Source organism: Berghia stephanieae, chromosome 11 (assembly GCF_034508935.2).
Source record: "Berghia stephanieae isolate SIO BIC M18660-M18661 chromosome 11, UCSD_Bste_1.3, whole genome shotgun sequence".
NCBI lineage: Eukaryota > Metazoa > Mollusca > Gastropoda > Nudibranchia > Aeolidiidae > Berghia > Berghia stephanieae.
In genome coordinates, this window is record NC_088370.1 from 42794686 (window position 1) to 42818025 (window position 23340).

Below are 23340 nucleotides of genomic sequence, written 5' to 3' on the forward strand. Positions count from 1 at the left end.
GTTCTTAGATTATAATTGATATGACATACTACTCCAAGAATCAACAAACCAAATTGTTACAGAAAAGAACATTTATTAAACAACATAACATTAGATACATGTGTAAGGGATGACGGTTGGATACAGAATTACTCCCAACAATGTAGCCAGTAGAACAGACGCTAGTTGTGAACGATACTACATCAGATGAACGATACAAGTTGCGATTCTTGAATACATAAACGTTCACTCACAACAGGTTGCAGCACAGCTGTATGTCAAAGTTATTTTTGGTATTATTATTATTGATAATTATTATCGAACTGTAAGTCTTCTAATACAGTTTCAGCAACTGACTTCATTCTTCACATAAGTTAATTCACGTCAACTGGGCAACAAACTCTAATAAATAATCTTCAACAGTCGTGACGTCACTTTCCTCGTAATGACGCATAGTAACTTATGGTTCTAACCTATCGGGAAAATGGCGGACGCTCTTATGATATACTTCTCCGACGAGCATAAAAGTATATCCAGAGGAGAAAACCGTTATAAATCTGATCATGTTTTGACTTTTATACATTCTGATCATATATGACTTGTGAAAAAATTCTAGCCAGCATGAAGAATAAAAAGTAACGATTTTCTTTGTTTAGAACCAAGCTGCTCGTTGCTAGGCGGACGTGACATCAGACTATTAAATCCTCTTTCGCTGATGCTTCAAACAAAGGATGGAACTTTACTATATTATTATTATTAATCGAAAGAAAGGGTTGCCACCATACACCTCGCATCGTGAGAGGAAGGTCTCACCCGATACAAAGCTGAAGCACACCGTGAAGGAGAAGTTAAAACTTGAGCTTTTATATATAGCGCAATATCTACTAAACGTGCTCAGTGCACTTTACAAAGGGTCCCTGACCAACAGCAACAGGTAACATGTAGAACGAGACATGACGCCTGTTGGACGATATTACAATTTATTTCGACAGAGAGACAACGCTGTTGACGACCAGGTACTCATTTTACACCTGGGTACGGTGATAGAATGAATGTGAGTAAAGAGCTTTTTCTATGGACTCAACTATTCGCTGAGCGAGGCTCGAACTCAGGACCTTTGCGATCCGAAAGCGAGTGTCATACCCCTAGACTACATAGCCGCACAAGTTAAACCCAGAGGTAAATCGGAAAAGATTTGTAAGAATACGATACCCTGCTGAAAACCTTCAAATCAATTGTTTAAAACTGCCTACTTTAAGTCAAAGAGCTGAAGAATTGTTGAAACGATTTTGTGAACAGGGACAAGCAAACAGTAAAAATAAGTAACCTCAAGAATTACAAAACAGGCTGATCGTAGCCATCGCAAACTTATAGCCTGACCGTCGCCATCGTTAACTTAAAGCCTGACACAAGAACCCACTAGTACTTATAGTTGACGCCATTTTAGAGATTTGCACCGTCTAGTGAGTTGTCGTTAGTAGAGCTCAAGTAAACAAGTGATTCCATTGGTTGAAATATTGAATACTACTCACGATTTGTTTTCTTTTGTGGCAAAAGACTTATCTTTTTTGACGACGTTTTTGGTCAGTGTCAGGCTATGAGTTAACGTTGGCTATGGCCTGACACCGACCAAAAATTCCGTCAAGCGACAAGTCTTTGGCCACAAAAGAAAACAAATCGTGAGTTATAATCAACAGTTCAACCAATGGAATTACTTGTTTCCCTGAGCACTACTGACGACTTCTCACTAGACGCTGCAAAAATATAAAAAATGATGTCAATCTCATAAGTCTTTGAGGATTCTAGCGTAGCCATAGTTAAGTTAGAGCTTGACACTGAAACCCAAAAAGACTGGCATTTTAACGTCTTTATTTGGTTTTTGCACCGACGAGTGAGTTGTCGATAGTAGTACTCGTGGGAACAAGTGTTCCCATTGGTGGAACTAAAGAATACAACTCACGATTTGTTTTCTATTGTGGCCAAAGACTGGCATTTTGACGTCATTTTTGGTCAGTGTCAGGCTATAAGTTAACGATGGCTTCGGTTCTAGTGTCAGGCTATATGTTAACGATGGCTACGGTTCTAGTGTCAGGCTATATGTTAACGATGGCTACGGTTCTAGTGTCAGGCTATATGTTAACGATGGCTACGGTTCTAGTGTCAGGCTATATGTTAACGATGGCTACGGTTCTATTGTCAGGCTATATGTTAACGATGGCTAGGGATCTAGTGTCAGGCTATATGTTAACGATGGATACGGTTCTAGTGTCAGGCTATATGTTAACGATGGCTACGGTTCTAGTGTCAGGCTATATGTTAACGATGGCTACGGTTCTATTGTCAGGCTATATGTTAACGATGGCTACGGTTCTAGTGTCAGGCCATATGTTAACGATGGCTACGGTTCTTGTGTCAGGCTATATGATAACGATGGCTACAGTTCTAGTGCCAGGCTATATTATGTTAACGATGGCTAGGGATCTAGTGTCAGGCTATATGTTAATGATGGCTACGGTTCTAGTGTCGGGCTATATGTTAACGATGGCTACGGTTCTGTGTCAGGCTATATGTTAACGATGGCTACGGTTCTAATGTCAAGCTATATGTTAACGATGGCTACGGTTCTAGTGTCAGGCTATATTATGTTAATGATGGCTACGGGCTGATTGAGATAATCATTGTCATGTAACAATGATTCACCTTTATTTTTCTTAATTTTTACGGGTTTCTTCTCACCCCATTATATATTTGGTAGGTTTAGAAAGAAAAATAATACTATATATTAATAGATATTCTTTCCTTTATAGCCTTCTGCTCGAAATCATTTCAAATTAGTGACTAATAATAATTATAATAATTATAATAATAATAATAATAATAATAATAATAATAATAATAATAATAATAATAATAATAATAATAATAATAATAATAATAATAATAATAATAATGATAAAAATAACAATAATGATAATGATGATGATGATGGTGATGATGATGATGATGATGATGATGATGATGATGATGATGATGATGATGATGATGATGATGATGATGATCAAGTTTTGACTTTTAAACATTTTGATCACAAGACATGTGAACATTTTCTAGCCAGCATGAAGAATAAAAAGTACCGATTGTCTTTGTTTAGAACCAAGCTGTTGGTTGCTGGGCGGACGTGACATCTAACTATTGAATCCAATTGCCTGCCGATGCGTGGATTTGTGTGATGGTTATCGAATTTCAAGATTGAACCTTTAATAGATACATATGTGACCCCTCGTCTCAAAACGGTATTAGGTCGGAATAATTAAGATGCTAAAAATTGAATTTATTGCCAGAAATATCCGACTTGCAATGAGTTTGTATGCTGTATTGAATAGAATGAATATCGTATCTTAGAATGCTAGATAGCAATAATTCAAACTTTTGATCACTACAGATTTAATTCAGCTTTTTAGTATCTGATTCATCCCGACATAATACCGTTTTGGGACGATGGGTCACATATAACATGTCGGCATTATGAGCATAATTGAATATATAGAAATGGTCGTTGATGCCAGCCGAATTCACTTTCAATATTTGGTTTTCAATTGTTTCCATAACGACTGTATAATAAAAAAAATAATTATACAATAGATAATAAAATTCCCTTTATTCATATCCATGGTGAAATTTTTCTCTAGGGTCTATTCTAAGGGAAGACTGGAATGGAATAACCCAGGCGGTAGCCGCAGTGCAGCGCCGCAAAGTGTGCTCGGGTGAGTTGGCTTGCTCAAGCCCACACAGCGCGGTGGTTGATCGAACTTCATACCTTTTGCGAACGAAGCAAAGACCACTGTCCCATTTATAGAAATATTGTGGTTGGCTTACAATTTTTTTCAAATTTTGGACATGAGGTCAAAATGTCGAGCGTGTTCCTCTGCATTTTATTCAATCACAACAACTGTCAACTATCAAGATGCATTTGAAACACTTCTACACCACTGTCATCCCTACTGAGGAAGCTGCTACAACATGTTTGATGGATCAAGGCTTCTTGACAAAAAATAGAGTCCCTGGCCAACAGCAACACGTAACATGTAGGACAGAACATGACGCCTGTTAGGCGATATTACATTTTTTTCAACAGAGACAACTCTGTTAAGGGGAGGGGCGACACCTGAAACTATTTTCAAGAAAAATGATTATATCCAATATCTTTTTATATGGGACATTGCCTATGACCAATGGATTAGAACCATGTGATTTATTTGGGTGGGCGTGTCCGGTTGCCATGGTGACGGCCGCCATCTGGGATTTTACTCTTCTCTGGGTGCTATTTTAAAAAGTTACTTTCTCAATAAGTTTCCATGGAATTTTATTGAAATTTTGCATGGTTGTATATTTGTATATTATTTTAAAAAATACAGAGCATTTTTAAAATATTTTTAATAGATTTTTATTTACAAATTTTAAAAAAATATTTTTTTTCGGTATGATAAAAATCAAGTTTTTTGACATAAAAATGTCAATTTTTCAAAAAATAATAAAGATATTTAAAATTCCTTCTGTATGATTTTAGATAATCACTATAGCTCTAGATATGCAAAGTTTTAAACATATTGATTGATAAATGACAAAATAAGATAAAAAATAGTGTTAAAAAATGTCATTTTGAGAAAAACGAGATCAAAGATAACAATGAATGAAAATAATAAGACGAAACGGTACAACCAGCTCAAAACATATCAGCACCGTATGAGGGTCCCCCGTGTTTCTTTTTCTGCCTCCCTCTGGACTTTTTCACTGGTCTGAGCTTTCATTTTGCGTCTTTTTTTCTCTTCGTGTTGAGCAACCCTTATGCTCTGGTCAAGTCTTTTTGACTCTGCTTGCTGACTCAACATCTGGGAGTGTTCCCCCAGTCCACCGATGCCCAAAGACACTTTCAGGGATGTTATTTCTGTTGGACCAAAATTATTCTCTGCACCAAACTCAACTTTTTTTTAGGGAATGGAAGTATGTTTTATGGCATCTTGACCAAACAGAATTATGAAACCTTTCGTTTGGATTTTGTGTTGTCTTCATCTCACAACACTTCAACAAAGCATATACAGGCTTCAAGTGCTCATGAATCAAATCAAAATTCAAAGGTGTATTTACACGCTGCTTGTGTCAACAGGATACACATGGGCAGCAATATATTCTTTTATAAAAGCATCTGGAGTCCGGTTCAGGAGGACAATACCTATGTTGAGGGAAGTCATTGGTGTAATAACCGTGGTAAAGACCAGCAAGAATAGCCCATTTCATTTCTTTCCGCTGTGGCATTGCTTGGAATCGCTTTATCATAATACTACTATCACACACCAAATTCCAATCAAAGATTTGTGGTCACGGGTCAACCACGAGCCATCATAACTTTCTTGCTTTCTTGGCTTTTGTAGCAAATAACTGTTGCCAACGTTTGGATTTTTTGGTCACTTTAGGTATATTTATAATAATCCAGTAAAAATTGGAAATATTTAGAGATAATTAACGTGAATACGTGTCAAAATTTGATAAAACAACTGATCAATCGAAAGGTAAACAAATCGTAGTAAAATATAATAGTAAGAGAGGCGAACTTTCACCCTGACTCAACATCCAATCCCTGGCGCGGAGTCAGAGGTCGAGAACAAGGTCAGCCAATCAGATCGCACCATTCGTGATCACGTTGTATTTACCTGACAACTTGACCTCTTATCAGCTGTTTGACACACAACTTTTGTTCGCGACTAACAGTTTCTAAACTCCTCCCCTGCCCATATTCTGATATTTATGAGACTGAAACCGTGTCAACTAGACGGGCAAAGAGTAGACTAAACTATCGATATCAAAATTTACAACATCGATATGTATTATAATGCTTTTCAGTACTATTATTTTCAGTTGAATTCTCACAAAAAAATTGAAAAGTTTGGCATTTTCATGTCGACTTCCAAGTTTATGAAAGACGATTTTCAAACTTTATATTATCCAAATCACCATCTCAGTGCTGAAAATATGTGAAAAAATGATTGTTCTTTGATAATAAATAAAAAACTGAAATTTTATATTTTGACCCAAAAATCGATATTTCAGGTGTCGCCCCTCCCCTTAACGGCCAGGTACTCACTTTACATCTGAGTACGGTGAGATAAAATAGGCAAAGAGCCTTTTCAAAGGGCTCAACCATGCGCCGAGCGAGATTCGAACCCAGGACTTTCCGGTCTGAAATAGACTACATAGACGCAGATATCTCGATCCTTGTCACAAGTGCGGAGAAACGATGAAATTTACCAGGAAAAGACTCAAGACTGGAGTTTATTTCCTCTATGTGCTCCGTTGCCCGAAGGAGGATTGCCAAGCTACAAGATCTGAACACGACAGAAACAATTTTTTATTTTCATGTTGATGATAAATTAATATGGAAGAGCCAACTCCAAATTATCATTGTCTGATATTTTGGAGCTGGGGTTGTTGTTCAAATTGGACATACGTACCTATAAAGCAAGTGGACGGAGTTGCCAGGTTGTGGTTCAACATGTGGCTAGAAGTATGCTCCAGAGTCTGTCACAGAAAGAAAAAAATGGCCGTGACGAGGCAAGATTTAAGGACAAACCACTAATCTGAAATCTGGAAAAGTGAGTGGAGAAGGTACTTATGTTGATAATAACAATAAAATGAAGTGAGTAGAGAAGTGCCAGAAGACTTCATCAGGGGGGACTTTCCACCTGTCCAACATGTACCCGATGTGTACTCTTAAATTTTCTCCAGATGTTACCCTCCGATTTTAACCACTATGTGGGTAAGTTATTGACCGGTGATAATATAATCATCGACAACCCCATAAATTGTAGAATGCTATATGCATAAACGTGTCTTAATTTGAAGTGGTACGGTATATGTACTTCATTGAGAAGATATTGTATATTCAAAAATGATAAGCACACTTCCACTTAATTAAATACATAACATTTAAAAATCCAGCAAATTGAACAAAGCGAGAGAAAACAAAGCGGTTGTGACCAACGCCAGTTGAAACAAAGAATGACGAAATTTTGATTGTTGACTACACACGCTACCTAATTATGTATTTAATTTCCCCGCTGTGTGACGAATACAATAGCCTTAACCTTACTGCTCAAGACCCGCGTGCTTCGGCCAGTACTATAGTTACGTCATGACTAAAACCCTTTACTTTTTCCACCTTACCCGACTTTTTTTATAACGGGTTAATTCGTGATCATTGTTGTAGCAGGAATAATATAATCATGACGGATGATAACTTCCGACTAACTGTTGTAACAGCACAGTAAGATGTGCATTTCTTTGGCCCAAGCAGAATTGATTATTGTCTTATGAACTGTTAAGGAATGTAAAGTGTATCCGACACTGTAAACTAACACAGATGAGATGTGTATGAGCTTGGCCTGAAATAATTTGCCTAAATAAATATACATGTCTATCAATCATTGTAAAATGAAACGGGTAAGGTGTGCAAGTATTAAGCCTGGAGGAATTAATTGTCTAATTAAATGCAACTATCTACCACTATCAATCATTAAAAATGAAATCGATAAGGCGTGTATGTGCTTGGCGGAACAAGCATATATTATAATTTATCAAATGGAGTGTAACTTCTATATGGCACTATTGATTAAGAGAAGTTGCGTGATGGAGTGTTACAGGTAAGAAATTGCCTGATGGAATGCAGCTTTTTTATCAAGCATTGCATTATGTGCTTGAGTGAGGTAGAGAATGTGCATGATCTATATTATATTTCCATGTGCTCGAGGTCATTGATCACATTGGAATATGTGCTCAAAGTGACCCACATAGTGAAGAGTGTTCACAGTTTTTGAAATATCTAACATCACAATTGGTCATTTGTTCAGCTTGACACATGGGTATATTTACAACTTTCATAAACAAAGCAGCGTGTTTGCATTTCTGAAGAAATATCCAAGCGTTGGACAGCAACAAAGCATGTGATTGATGACTTGGTTGGACGAAAACATGAATATAGATCGCTCCCATTGCCTTAATAGAGCGTAGCTTTCTCTGACATGAGTTAACGACAAAGAATTGCCTACTGGAAGATAGTAGTGTGGCGCCCGGGATAGGGCTGCTATTCGGGCACCGGGTTGGATCAAATTTAGTCACACACCGGGGCGAGCAGCTCATGTGGCTCGTTGGCTCGATACCCGGGATGGTCTCGTGACGGTCAACCGGGGTTTCCACCTTTGCCCTCCCGTGTGGCTCAAGCCCCCTCACCAGCTGCAAGGTAGAGATCCACGAACTGGCTGAGTAAGATCAAAGAGAGAGGGAATAGGGATACCCCTCTCATGCGCATAATGGACGGTGCCCCCGTTTCGAGCCGAAATAAGTCCCGGCAACCCTTGTACGCAGAATCCCTGACTACGGACAGAGCTGCACATACGAGATGGAAGTCGGGTTGGACGAATTCAATCTCTCGTGGGGGCGGGGACCTACACTCCTCTAAGCTTGGTGAGAGTTGCCAGGCTTTGATACCAGTAAGAGGAGACATTGGGTGGCTGCGAATCGGCTTCGGTCGAGGAGCTGCCTAACGGCAAGTGCGCTGCATCGGCGGGGTCTGACTACCTGTCCAATATGTCCACGCTGTGGGCAAGAACCCGAGACGGCAGAGCATCTAGTCGAGAGGTGTGTTGTGACGATGCTACCCGGCGGGTTCGCGACGGTGCACGAATATGGACAGGACTTTGCTGATTGGGTCGATCGTCATAACATAGTAGTGTGAACCATAAGAGGCTACTGCCTACTGGAATGTAATCTTCTATCTGGCATTGTTGAGGGAGATAAATATTTGCCTGATGGAATTTTACTTTCTGTTTGGCATTGCAACAGTCATGCCTAAGGCGTTTATTTGTTCGGTCGGCGAGAATTACTGAATGGAATGTAAAGCATTGTATTATGATACCGGGGCCCGTTTTCATGAACTCGGACGAGATTTAGTTATTTACTTGTCTAGTAATGATTTGCAAGACTTAAGCCTAAGTGGAGCAAGTGACCAAAAAATCGGATTTCATGAACGCTTTCTAGTCTCTGACTAGCTTGTCTCTTGACTAGAAGTGGGCGTTGTAAGGACGATGACTAATTCGGCTATTTTGTGCTGGTAACATCACGCTCTCTGGTACTTGAAGGCAGGTAAGATACCAACGCAAAAGATTTCCTAAGAGGAAATTAGAAACACATCCGATATAGATAATATTTTGTTCTTTTTCACATTTACAAAGTACAAAAATAAAATTGAAAAATGCTTTTCTTCTGGGGATATACGGGACACGTGGCGGGGGCTTAAAACTGCTGTTAACTATAATCCAAAGCCCACGATTATATCTGAAGATATCGAAATTGAAACTCTAAATAAATTTTATTCACGTTTTGACACAGCAAACAAAGTTGATATTGAAAATGAAAAACATAAATTAGACAGGGCTTTGGAAGATGAAATGACTATTGAGGTCAGTGAAGAAGAAACGAGATTCGTATTTTCGAAACTAAACGAGAGGAAGGCTGCTGGGCCGGATGGATTGAAAGGAAAATTATTAAAAGAATGTGCCCATCAACTGTCCCCCATTTATACACATATTTTTAACTGGTCCCTCCAATGCGTTTCGATCCCTGAAATTTGGAAAACTTCAAAAATTATTCCTGTTCCAAAAAAAGAAAAACTTGAATCTATGAACGATCTCAGACCTGTTGCACTGACTTCAATAGTCATGAAATCTTTAGAAAAACTTGTTCTTGTTAAAATTAGGAACCAGTTTATGCCATTGAGTGATAGTCATCAATTTGCTTACAAACCAGGACGTGGCGTAGAGGATGCCATTTTACTGTTTACAAACAACATCTACAGGCATCTAGATCACGCTAAGAGCTATTGCAGATTGCTTTTCGCAGATTTTTCTTCAGCGTTCAATACAATGCAACCTCAGTTGGTTGTTCAAAAATTGACTAGTCTGAATCTAAACAAGTATATAATTGCTTGGGTGCTCGAATTTCTTACGGAGAGAGCACAATATGTTCAATTAGGACAAAACATATCTTCCTGTATAACTACAAATACTGGTGCTCCTCAAGGTTGTGTATTGTCCCCTGTATTATTCACAATATACACGAATGACTGTAGAAGTCAAAACCTGAGTGTACCTTTGATAAAGTTTGCAGATGACACAGCTCTTCAAGGCCTCATAACAAATGGCAACGAAGTGGCTTATAGGCAAGAAATTGATAGATTTGTGTCTTGGTGTGATGCCCACCACCTAGAGCTTAACATAAGCAAGACAAAGGAGCTAGTGATTGACTTTAGGAGAGTGAAGGAACCGATAGAACCGTTAAAATTAAAGGACCAATTCGTCCAGCGAGTTCCTCACTACAAATACCTTGGTGTAACAATTGATGACAGGCTCAAGTGGGATGAACACTTGAAAATAATTAGGCATAAGATGTGCAGACGTACATATTTTTTATCAAAACTCTCTCAGTTTAGAATAGATAAAACCCTCTGCACATTATTTTATAGAGCAGTAATCGAAAGTGTTTTGTCATTTTGTATAACAGCTTGGGGAGGCAATTGCTTAGCAGTGGAAAGGAACAAAATAAATTCAAATATTAAAAAATCTATTAAACGCTATATAAATGATGTTGACGATGTAGATCTTTTATACGAGAAATTTTGTATAAATAAAATAACTAAAATATTAAATGACCAGTATCATCCACTAAGACCATCAGTTATTATGTCAGAAAGAAGTGGTCGCCCTTTCTCTATTTCAACGAAAACAGAGAGACACCGAAAATCTTTTCTGCCGTCCAGTATTAGGCTTTATAACAACAAGCAATAATCATTTTATATAATTATTTCGCATTTTTACTTTCAAAAATGTAAATATTAAATTATTAATTTATTTGTTTTGCAATCTTTTCAATTCTTAATTTATAATGACAGTTCTGACTATTTTACAGTGTTGAAATTATTCATATTATAAAGCGCAGCTCTGGTTATGGAGCTACTCCTTTTTCATATATACATCCTATTTCCATTGTATTTTTATCTTATTGTGTAAATTATAACACGTCTGTACAAAAAATTTCCTTTTTTGGGATGCAATAAAGTATTATTATATATTAGCTTACTTTTGCCATTATGAATCAAATCACATGATTTTATTTGTAGACTGATAGACTACAATGATTCCTTCTCGACTCTCAAATCTATATGTAGGCCAATGACAGTTTCATTGAAACTCAAGCAAATTGAACCAAAAAGAGAGAAAGAGAGAGAGAGAGAGAGAGAGAGAGAGAGAGAGAGAAGGATGGAGAGAGAGAGAGAGAAGGATGGAGAGAGAGAGAGAGAGAGAGAGAGAGAGAGAGAGAGAGAGAGAGAGAGAGAGAGAGAGAGAGAGAGAGAGAGAGAGAAAGTGCATTCTGATGAATCGCATAATTCCAGTCAGTTACAATGCCAGCAAAATAACTTTTGTCTCTACAAAACCTTCTGATCATTTTTTTGGGTTGTTCTTTGACACAAATTCACTCGCAACAGGCGAGCCGATTAGATTATTTTTTTTAAAGTTTTTACTCACAAAAATGTGTACTTTCGACGATCTGCACTTATCTTATAGTTTTTTTTTTAAGCCATTGTCAATGGGAGCGATGTTTTCGTCCAACCAGGTCATCAATCACAGGATTTGTTGCTGTCCAACGATTGGATATTTCTTAACAAATGTAAACACGCTGCTTTGTTTACAAAAGTTATAATCATACCCATGTGTCAAGCTGAATCAAATGACCAATCGTGATGTTAGATATTAAATAAGCTGTGAACACTTTTCACTAAGTGGGTCACTTTGAGCACGTTTTGCAATGTGACCAATGACCTCGAGCACATGGAAAGTTAATATAGATCGTGCCCATTGCAACGGGACACTTTTTGCCTCTCCCATTCGCAATCGACGCATTTCCCTTCCGTATCTAGTTTATATACATATATTACACAAACACACTCCCACTCACCCACCTACTCACCCACCCACACACACAAACACTCACCCCCCCCCCCCCCCCCCCCCACACACACACACACACACATTACAAACAGTCAGACAGTAACCGCTTATTATACAGAACTGATGACCTACTTCTAGCGGTGGATATTCCGCAAAAAGATGACAATAAAGCTTGCCTCTTTCCATGCGGTCTCCTGACTGTTGTATAAAAGGGGCTTGCTTTAACCAAGAAGGGTACACTCTACTCGGGCAGTTCATTTTTAAAAGAGGGAAAATCTGAACAAGAAGTAGGAAGAGGAAGAAAAACAGAGTTGGCAAAAATGCATTCCTTAAAAAACAAAACAAAAAAATTCTTACAAACCAATACATAATCTGGAGAACTAGAATTATAATTCTAAAATAATACTCCCGATCTATATTTGCTCTGGATGACAGACACGGACATTGATAAAAGAATGAAGCTTTTGAAGTTTGGTGTTACAGACGGGTAGGAACGGTGTTATGGGAAGAAAAAGAAATCAAACAAAATGGCATTGGATCAACCTAATATAAGAAAGAAAGTACTCCTGGTGACTGTCTAATATGGTCATCTACGACGCCACAAGTCTCCATAAGTCAGTACTTGAAGGAAAGATTAATGGGAAAAGGGGGAGAGGGCGACAACAAAAAAGCTGGTTGGGAAACTTAAAAGAAATGACTGGGAGTATGAAGGAGGACTGATCTGAGATGGCGCTAGGCAGAGAAATGTGGAAGACTATGGGATCCAACCTCTACGAGAAGGAATCCCGGTAAGGTAAGGAATCAGATCATGGCCAAGATTCACTCCACTGGTGTAAGCAAGAACGTGTTTTCTTTTGTATTATTCGCGTGATGTGCTATATTCTCCCTTGATATTTAAAAAAAAACAACAAAAAAACATTTTGACTGGTTCACATAGGATTTTTATTTTTTTATATTTTTGTTTTGAACTGAAGACATCATGATATGTGGCTATGTGGCCATGTGGATTTCATGTGAGCTGACTAAGCGAATCCGGGACCAAAATCACGACACCTTTGGACTAAGTTTGGCCAAGTTTTAGTCATTTACCGAAGCAAGACTTCATGCTTTAGTCTGTATCCAGTTACTAGGAGAGTTCATAGCATCAACAATATAGCAGATATTATTTAGATTGAGTGAGCTTCGTTTCGGAAAGAAAATATGTCGGTTGCGAATGACAGAGGCAAAAAGTGTCCTGTTGCTATTGACACTGGCTTAAAAAAAACTATAAGATAAGTGCAGATCGCAGAAAGTACATATTTTTGTGAGTAAAAACTTTTTAAAAACTGAATCTATCGGCTCGTAAGATTGAGAGTGGACGACTCCGAAATCAAACGGTTTGCGTCAAAGAACAATCAAAACAAAATGATTAGAAAGTATAGTGGAGACAAAAGTTATTCTGTTGACATTGCAATTGACTGGAATATTTTGATTAATCAGAACACACCTTCTCTTTTGTGTAATTATTTGTTTTTCTTGGTTCAATTTCTTTGAGTTTCAATCTCGGTGTTCGACGTCTCAATACCAAGTTATAGTTAGATGCCGAAGCAGCCTGACAGATCGACTGACCGAACACGTGATTAATTTTTTTCTCGCGTCCTCTCGTCTAATCTCGTCACTCTGGAATAGAAAGAGGAGGCGGAGCTTATATGGATATAACGCAATGAAAGTTCTGTCCGATGACGGGTTGGGGGATATCACCTCTCCAACACTTACCTTATTATATGAAATCTTGAGATTCTTATCCAATCATCGCTTGCTCGTTTGACAGCTCGCTCGTGAACAGTTAGAAGATCATAATCTTTTGATGTATTGACAGGCGGCTTTGCGTAAAGGCGGTGAGTGTTGTATACATCAAAAAGTACCGCTCACTGATGGGTAAATAGTGGTTGTGTAACCCAAAAGCCCTGCCGACTCGACTGCAAGGTCTTGTATGTAATAGTTGCGTCACCATCTCAACGCTCAGGAATTAATTAGTGAGGCAGGACTCTCAGTATAAATATATATATATATATATATATATATATATATATATATATATATATATATATATATATATATATATATATATATATATATATTAACAACGCAATTAGTGTTTTAAACGCTTTTGAATCACACGAGATACAGCAGTGTGCTCGTCGCATTGAGAATTGAAAAATGATATATAAATCAAGAAAATCGAGCGGAAAATAAAGAAACTATCATTAAGTTTAAAAAATTGAGCAATATATTTTTTTCAAAATCAATCTACTAGAAAAAAATGTTATTTCTAATCCTCTTTTTGTGAAACACAGATAAATGTTCTCCTTTTTGCAAGCTGATTCAAACAATGTGGTTTTCAAATTTATCGTATACGTAATCATTTGGAAGCTACAGAGAAAGGTGTTTTTTTGTAATCCCTTTCACACACACACACGTGCGCGCGCACACACACACACACACACACACACACAAACATCTACAAACAATACACATCCCTGGTCATCTATTGCCTATATTATTAATGTTAATGTATACATCCCATGCTGATTGTCACTCCCCCCCCCCCCCACCCCCATCTCCCAACCATTTCCACCATCCAAGTATCAGCGGCCTTTTCTCTTTGATGTCGTATCATGGTCTCCCCGCTCAACACCTCGGTGGTTTCTGGGTCAACCCCCCCCCCCCCAACCTTCCCCCGTAATCAATTTATAATTTTCTCTCCGTATCTAGGGTAGAGCGCCACATGCACTACTATTGAATGACACTGACCTTGCCCCTTCCCTAACACATGGTAGGGTGAGACCTGAGGTAGTCTCCATTCTTTCCTTCTCCGTTTCTTGTCAGCTTAAACCGCTCTCTATCACATGACCTTAGATCGGATGCTGGCTATCGCTTGAGAACCTTCACTCCAGACCTCGTTCATGGTCACGTGAGAAGGCTAGAATCGTTCGGGTTCGGCGTTCGGCGTCTCGATCGGCCCGATTTCGTTCAAGGCCTAATGATACTTGAAACTGAAGTTGCCATTGGCCTAACTATAGAATGGACAGTCGACGATGGACATCATTGCAGTCTATAACAGTCGACTGTCAATATCACGTGTGTTGCTAATTTCCTCTTTTGAATTTTTTTGCGTTGTAAGTATGAAAGCGTGTGTATCTTACCTGCCTTCGTGTAGTAGAGAGGTGATGTTACCCGCACAAAATAACCAAATTAGTAACCGTCCTTACAAAGCCCACTTCTAGGCAAGAGACTAGCTCGTCCGAGACTAGAAAGCGCTCATGAAATCCAATTTTAAGACACTTGCTTCGTTTGGGCTTAAGACTAGCTAGTCATTACTAGACTAGTAAATTACTAAATGTAGTCCTCGTTCATGAAAACGTTCCCTGCTTTAATCATGGCATTACACTGCTCGTGCGCATGGCTCAGGGATATGGACGATAATATTCGCCCATTCGCGTTGATGACAAATTTTCCATGAGAGAAAGTTGAATGTACAGTTGGAAATTTGATGCTTAGCTGACAGAGGTTATGTAAATGCACAGAAACCCACCTTGCATTATGGGCATGATCAAAATAAAAGAACAGAGGAACCAATGTAGAGAGCGGCATATATTCTTCAACATTTGCAGATAGGATGGGCTGAACAAACTGCAGCAAATTTTCTTTACTGTTGTGGAAAAGTCCATTGAATCTCTTTTGCAAGAGCAAAAAGTGTTTGATTCACGGCCATCGTGGATATCTCCTCTGGATTAAGATGTTCAGTAGATGTGTTTATTGTGAACATTGCATGTTTGATCAGTAATAGAGAATGAGCGCTGTCCTTCAAACGAGGCTATAAGGCTATGTCTGCCAATAACCGTTCATCGTTATTGCCAGACAGATGTCTGCCAAAAATCGTTTTTCATTATTGGCAGACATGTCTGGTAATAATCACAGCGTTGTGGAATAGATAGTATGCAGATGACGTCACTCAGGCCTTTGTTATTGTTTTTGCCATCCGCGTTTGTGAGTTGTTCTCACTAAACTGTATTAACCAGACTATAAAAGTTCATGGTTACACAGAGTTTGTGTGTTGGTCCGTTATACTTCCGGATGGCAATGTTGTGAACTCCTTGGCCAAGCGCATTCTATCTCTACATTGATTCTTTCCCTCGTGTTATCTTGCTGGAATCAGCACCAGGCTAGACTATTACTAGGGTACCGCCTCTGTCATATTATTCCGCTCAATTAGTAACCAAGCGACCGTTCCTTTCTGTTTACATTCCAAGACCTTATTACAAAAGGTCGTGCAAAATAATTCTCTACCATCGATTTGTTTGTTTTTTTTTTTGTTTTTTTTTTTTGTTTTTTTTTTTGTTTTTTTTTTAAGTAATGTAGTCTACTTATTATGTAGTCATGTTTTGTTGTTTTTTTTTTTGTTTGTTTGTTTGTTTGTTTTTCTTTTTGTTGAATGAAGACGGGTTTTGAGTTTGATGTTTTGTTACTTTTCTAACTGCAATATAAATTTCTGTTTATATCTTTTTTTTTCCGCCGTACACTTATTTGCATTTATGTACACATCGCTTTTTACACACCCTTTAGAACCGGCCCAACCATAGAATTAAACGAATGAGAATACTGAATACGTGCGGAGCCTAAAAAGTGTCCACCAATGAAAGCATTCAGCGCCATTAGCCTATATCATGGGCTGGGAATGTAACCATTACCATTCATTCGGTCTCTATGTCAATGGCGTATATTTTTCTCATCGAGGCCGCTGGTTGGTTAGCCAATAAGAGCACCGTACGGTTTCCATTTGGGTAAATTCCTTGGGCCCTACTCATCGCTGTCCGGATACTAATTGCCGTCAGGATAGAACATAATACCGAGTTATAGTTGCTCACCGAACGGACACCGAACGAACGACTTACCGATCACGTGATCAGTTGTTTCTCGCGTCCTCTCGTCTATTCTCGTCACTCCGGAATAGAAAGAGGAGGCGGAGCTTATATGATATAACGCAATGAAAGTTCTGTCCGATGACGGGTGGGGGATATCACCTCTCCAAAACTTACCTTATTATATGAGATCTTGAGATTCTTATCCAATCATCGATTGCTCGTTTGACAGTTCGCTTGTGAACAGTTAGGAGACCATCTCTTGATTTATGGGCAGGCGGCTTTGCGTAAAGGCGGTGAGTGTTGTATACATCAAAGAGTACCTCTGACCGATGGGTAAATAGTGGTTGTGTAACCCAAAAGCCCTGCCGACTCGACTGCAAGGTCTTGTATGTAATAGTTGCGTCACCATCTTAACGCTCAGGAATTAATTAGTGAGGACTCTCAGTATATATATATTAAAAAAAAAACAAACAACGCTTTTGAATCACACGAGATACATCAGTGTGCTCGTCGCATTGAGAATTGAAAAATGATTTATAAATCAAGAAAACCGACCGGAAAATAAAGAAACTATCATTAAATTTAAAAAAAATTGAGCATTATTTTTTTTCAAAATCAATCTACTAGAAAAAATTTTTCTTTCTAAACCTATTTTTGTGAAACAAAGATAAATGTTCTCCTTTTTGCAAGCTGATTCAACAATGTGGTTTTCAAATTTATCGTATACGAAATCATTTGGAAGCTCCCGAGAAAGGTATTTTTGTGTAATCTCTTTCACACACACGCGGGCACACACACACACACACACACACACAACACACACACACACACAAACATATACAAACAATACACAAACAATACACACCCCTGGTCACCTATTGCCTATATTATTAATGTTAATATATACATCCCATGCTGATTGTCACTACCCCCCCCCCCCCACCCCCCAACCATTTCCACCATCCAAGTACCAGCGGCCTTTTCTCTTTGATTTCGTATCATGGTCTACCCGAAGCCCAACACCTCGATCGTTTGTGGGTCAACCCCCCCCCCCCTCCCCCCTCCCCCCACCTTCGCCCGTAATCAATTTATAATTTTCTCTCTGTATAGAGCGCCACGTGCAAAATTATATACTATTGAATGACACTGACCTTGCCCCTCCCCTAACACAAGCCAACAGCAACCCAAGCTATCCTCTATCACGTGACCTTAGATCCGATGCTGCATACCGCTTGAGAGTCTTCACTATCCAGATCTCGTTCATGGTCACGTGAGAAGGCTATATCCGTTCGGGTTCAGCGTTCGGCGTCTCGTTCGACCCGATTTCGTTAAAAGCCTAATAGTGTGGAGGTCATTCGGGCACCGGGTTGGATCTCCATTAGTCACATATCGGGCGAGCAGCTCAGGTGGCTCGCTTAGGCTCGATACCCGGGATGGTCTCGTGACGGTCATCTTAAGAAATTTGAGGCCATACGGATGCCATCAGAGCTGTCCAAAGCTTTCCAGAAGTCATCGAGAGGCTCTTATAAACGTCTGGAGCCATCCAGAGTCACCCAGACGGCTCTATTTATAAGAGCCTCCGGATGGCTTCTGGAAAGCTTTAGACAATTCTGAGGGCATCCGAATGGCATCAGATTGCTTTTTGCCCCCCCCCCCCCCCCCCCACACACACACACGCACCCAGATGGCACCAGACCGCTCCGGACTTCCGCAAGGCTTCAGAATGCTTTAGATGACCTCCGGACGACAATTAACTGAGACTGTTTTATTCGAGTCTCAATCAGTACTGAGAATTGATATCGATATGCTCCACGACGATTAGTGCCCATCCTGTGGTATTTGGCCCACTACTATTGCCAGTTTGACGCTTTTAATACCAACTTTTAAAACTTGGCGTTCGACAAGGAAAAGTTGGGTTTGGGCATTTTTTTTTCAAGATCACTTAGATTTGCATATTTATTGCACCACAACACAATACTTGTCAAAAATTTACAAACTTTACCCTGAATTGGCGAGGCAAAGTTAAATTTTTATGGTTGCAGGATAAAGAAATACAACTGGACATTTTTAAAAGACCATTTGGCGTTTTAAAAATAATTGTTGTTTTTTTGGGTTTTTTTTTTGTTGCGTTTTATGCAAAATTAATCGGACAATCCTGGGAAAGGTAAACAAAGCCACACTCACTTGGCACACCCCTGAAGTCGAGGAGAAAAAACAAAACAAAAACTTATTCACTGTCAGGGATGCTGCAACAAATCATTATATCTGACTCGTGTAGACGTCGAGTTATAGATATTTTAAAGCCGGAGATTGATCAACCCTAATCGTTTGCTTACCCTTGCTCGTTTGTTAGAGGGAGAATTCCAAAGTCAAAGCGGGCAAAATAGTGTCTTAAACTTAATCACAAGTCACAATGTTTTGTTTACCTCAAACTCAAACTCAAACTCAGCCTTTCCACTCCAATCTAAAACCAAAGAGTACCCGCGTTTTTATAACTCTGCTGGCAGCAATTTGTTATACTTCACTGCTCAATTTCACAATTGCAGGTAAAAGACTTACTTTTTGATTACAATTACAATTACAAGTACAAGGTCAAGATGAAAGTGGCAATTCGGACTCGGGTCTGAATAGTCTCCCGAAGCTATTTGCATTGGCATTGGCACTCAAAACTTCAATGTGCGTGGGCTGCCTATCTAACACAATCAGTATTTTAGTATTCTGTCCTTATTTTATTTGGACATCGCGTAAAGTTGTTAGAAAAGCCTTCTTCAGGTTCGGACCACAGTTACTTGGACAGACTTTTATGTTCCTTTTACTTTTAATTTTAATATGGAACGTTTGACCTCTTTACTGTTTTTAATATCAAATTATAGATCGTGCCCATTGACAAATGATTTTGTCTTTTGTGTTAAATAAAGCGGGTGGTATGGCGTGTGCCTTCGGAACAGAAGGTCATGGGTTTGAGCCCCACTCTGAGCGGAGCATAGTTGAGTCCTTGGAAAAGCGCTTTACTCACATTCTCTCACCGTATTCAGGTTAAAATAGTCCCTGGTCGTTAACTCACTCAATCCTAGAGATTTTTGCTATTTTTCAAAACTGGTAAAAAAAAAATGTATTAACAATGAGCATGTATATAGATAGTTTTTATTCAACTATCATTTACAACATGTAAAAATTAAAAACATTAGCTTTGATACTACGCCTATAATTTGTCTCAGAAAAATGTAACAAATAGGCATGGGATAAATGTAACCCGGGTAAACTACAGATATAGTCAGTGTTAGGGTTGAGTGAGTTAACAGCGTTGTCTCTGTCTGTAACAATTGTAATATTCTTACAGTCAGGCATTGTGTCTTGTCCTACATGTCACTTGTTTCTGTTGACCTGGGACCCTTTGTAAAGCGCTTTGAGCATGTTTAGTAGATATTTTGCTATAAAAGAGTTCCAGTTTATATTACATGTTGATAGTTATTAGACCATTATTATTTTCATTGGAAATTTTTATAAAATATAAACTATTCTGCCACGGAAGACTATTCAAAATGGAGTCTGAATAACTTGTTGATTGCATGTGCATTGGAGTTTGAGTCCGAAATAGCCACGGGAGACTATTCAGACTTGAGTTCGAATAGCCACTTTAAAATGAATTCATAGATCAAAATTCTAAAGAATGTTTAAGTTGCAATTAAGTTAAAGTATAGAGAAAAATGTTTGGAATTTATATGAGATTTTGACATAAACTTGTTTTTGTAGCATTTCAACACAGGTAGAAGCCTGTTCTAGCCCTGGTCATATTAACGGTAACATCCGGTGTGTCGACTGTAGTGCCAAGCCAAGTTTCATTGTTATATTTTGATTGTGACTCTCGACTTGCGAGCATCGTCAATCATGGTCATCGCTATAAATGAAATGTTATCATTTCACAGTTGTTGCAAAATGCAATTATGCAATGAGGAAGAAAAGTAGTCCTTCTTCTTTCTTTCTTCTTCTGTCTTTCTTCATTCTTCTTCCTTCTTTCTTCATTCTTCTTCGGAAAAGGAGAATTCTGAAGGAGGAGGAAAAGAAGAAGAAACAGACACCTTAGCTCTCTCTCTCACTTTCAATAGGAGATGGGGTGACTGGGTTCTTAAACATCTTTCTGGAATCATTGATCGTATTCTGTACCAACGATAATCACTTGAGTCTATTTCATACATTTTATAGGGTCGACACAAAAAACATAAATCCCAAACATCGAAAAACAATTTTTCATGGTTTTAAAAATGCCAAATTGGCAATCTGTTCACAACAAACTCAAGAAAATAATTTTGGGTGAGATGGTTCGCAGATTACTCAAATCCCAAATAGAATAGGCTAAAAGTTAAAAATATTTGTATAAGAGTAACAGATAATTGAGGCATTACTGAAGTGATAAGACTTTTCAAAGATTAGAAAAAAAAAATACTATTCTATACAGCTTTGTAAGAGGTCAATGGGTGATTAGTCAAAACAAAACAATGTAATCTCGTTCAAGCAACCTGGAAAAAGAAATCATATAGGGGGATTGAAGTTATTGTAAAGGTGACCTCCCTGCTCACTATGGGAGGTCCAATGACCCTTTCCAGTTGAGTTTCTTTTTTGCTGCTTGACAAATTAGCATTGAATAATGCAATGAATATTTTATTATATTCGACTTTCACCAAGAGTAGATACTGAAAGCAAAAAATGGAACCATTGCTACTATTTTAAAAGTGTGCGCTAAGACATACAAACAACATGTAAATCATTAAAATCGAACAATAAATTGTCAAAATTTAATGACTTAAAAAAAAATTATGAAAATCATGGAGGTGCGATTATATAATTCTGAATCAAAAAGTTTTCATCCCCATCATGATTAAGAAAATAGGTAGACATTGTCAAAGTAATCCAAATTTCCTGATATAAGAATATTCAGCAAATATTACAAGATAGATTAGGTTTCAAATGATTATTATTTATAATCTCTGATGTTATTTTGCCATGAAATATCAGAAAAAAGGCATGTAGCTGTGATCATAACATGAAAAAATATGTCAATATTAATGAAATTGTGAACATACATCAAATTTGGGTGCAATTCATTTCCTATCCCTTCAACCTTTTTTTTTTTGTTTTTCATTGATTTATCTTTTAGAGTAAAATGGAGAAATTTATAATATTCTTATGTTGATAAATAAACTTAGAACAAGTGTCCACTACCCTTCTTAGTTGAAGTAGTAGCATGCTACTATTACGGGTTATCACCTTGCGGAAACTTCTAAGGGAAACTGGGTGGGGTTCCTGACATGTCTTCTATCTCCTTATATCTGTTTTCCAACATACTGTCTTTGTCTTGGAATGAGATTACTTTTTTGACTGGGTGGGTTCCTGGCTTCCCATAGCGGCAGGGAGGCAATTACTGTGTCTTTTATCCCCTTACATATGTTTTTCAATAAGCTTTCTGTTTTTGTCTTGGAATGAGATTACTTGGTTTTTCCTGGCCCTGGCCTGAGTCCTGGATGGAGGGAAACAGTCAAATGCATAGTTGTTGTTTTGGGAGATATTTTTTTTCTGTGTAAATCATCTCTCTGGTATGTATTATCATATATATTTGTTATTTTTGAATATATAATGTAAGCATTTGAGTGTATTCCTCTTTATTGGATCTTATGCTTCTGTCCTGATGAGACTTATAGGTGATCTCAAACTAAGTACATTGGTGGTATGCAATTGGAATCTACATTTGATCCCTATTTGTTCCCAGTTCCCCTTTATCTTACTTTCTTGGGTGCTTTTATTGTAATTCTAGAACTTTTTACTATCCCATTTTCTTCCTTTTTACTGGCGCTGATATAACCTAAATGTGTTGTAAGCGCTGTAAAACCCTTAAAAACAAAACAAACTAAGAAAAACCACTCATTGGGAAACCCCAGGATAATCTTTAGTAGATTTTCCCGTTATTAGCTCCTCTGATCAATTATAAAAATCTGAGCATTTCTATAATTGTGAATTACGTGATATTGGAGTCTTTCTTCTTCTTCTTCTTCTTCTTCTTCTTCTTCTTCTTCTTCTTCTTCTTCTTCTTCTTCTTCTTCTTCTTCTTCTTCTTCTTCTTCTTCTTCTTCTTCTTCTTCTTCTTCTTCTTCTTCTTCTTCTTCTTCTTCTTCTACTACTACTACTACTGGCCAACTGTAGTTGTGTGGTAATCACAGACTTAACAGTAAAGATTTGACAATAATCACTCAAAACACTCATTCAATTTTTTTATTTTATCAGTTCTTTAAAACTAAGCTGAACAGAAACTTTTGTAAAAAGGAATTATTTTCTAATACTAGTACCATAGTACCTGTCACAGAATGGCAAAAAGTACGCTGGCAGAACACCCACCTCACTCCCAACATCAC

At 38.1% G+C, this 23340-nt stretch overlaps 1 protein-coding gene across 1 annotated transcript in view; it reads left to right on the plus strand.

Annotated features, from left to right (window-relative positions):
* Positions 1-19094: 19094 nt before the first annotated feature.
* LOC144957135 (uncharacterized) overlaps positions 19095-23340 on the plus strand; it is an 84807-nt gene continuing 80561 nt past the window's right edge. Inside the window, exon 1 of the mRNA XM_078888156.1 lies at positions 19095-19100. The gene's annotated coding sequence lies outside the window, so the exon portion shown is untranslated. The remainder of the gene's footprint in view (positions 19101-23340) is intronic.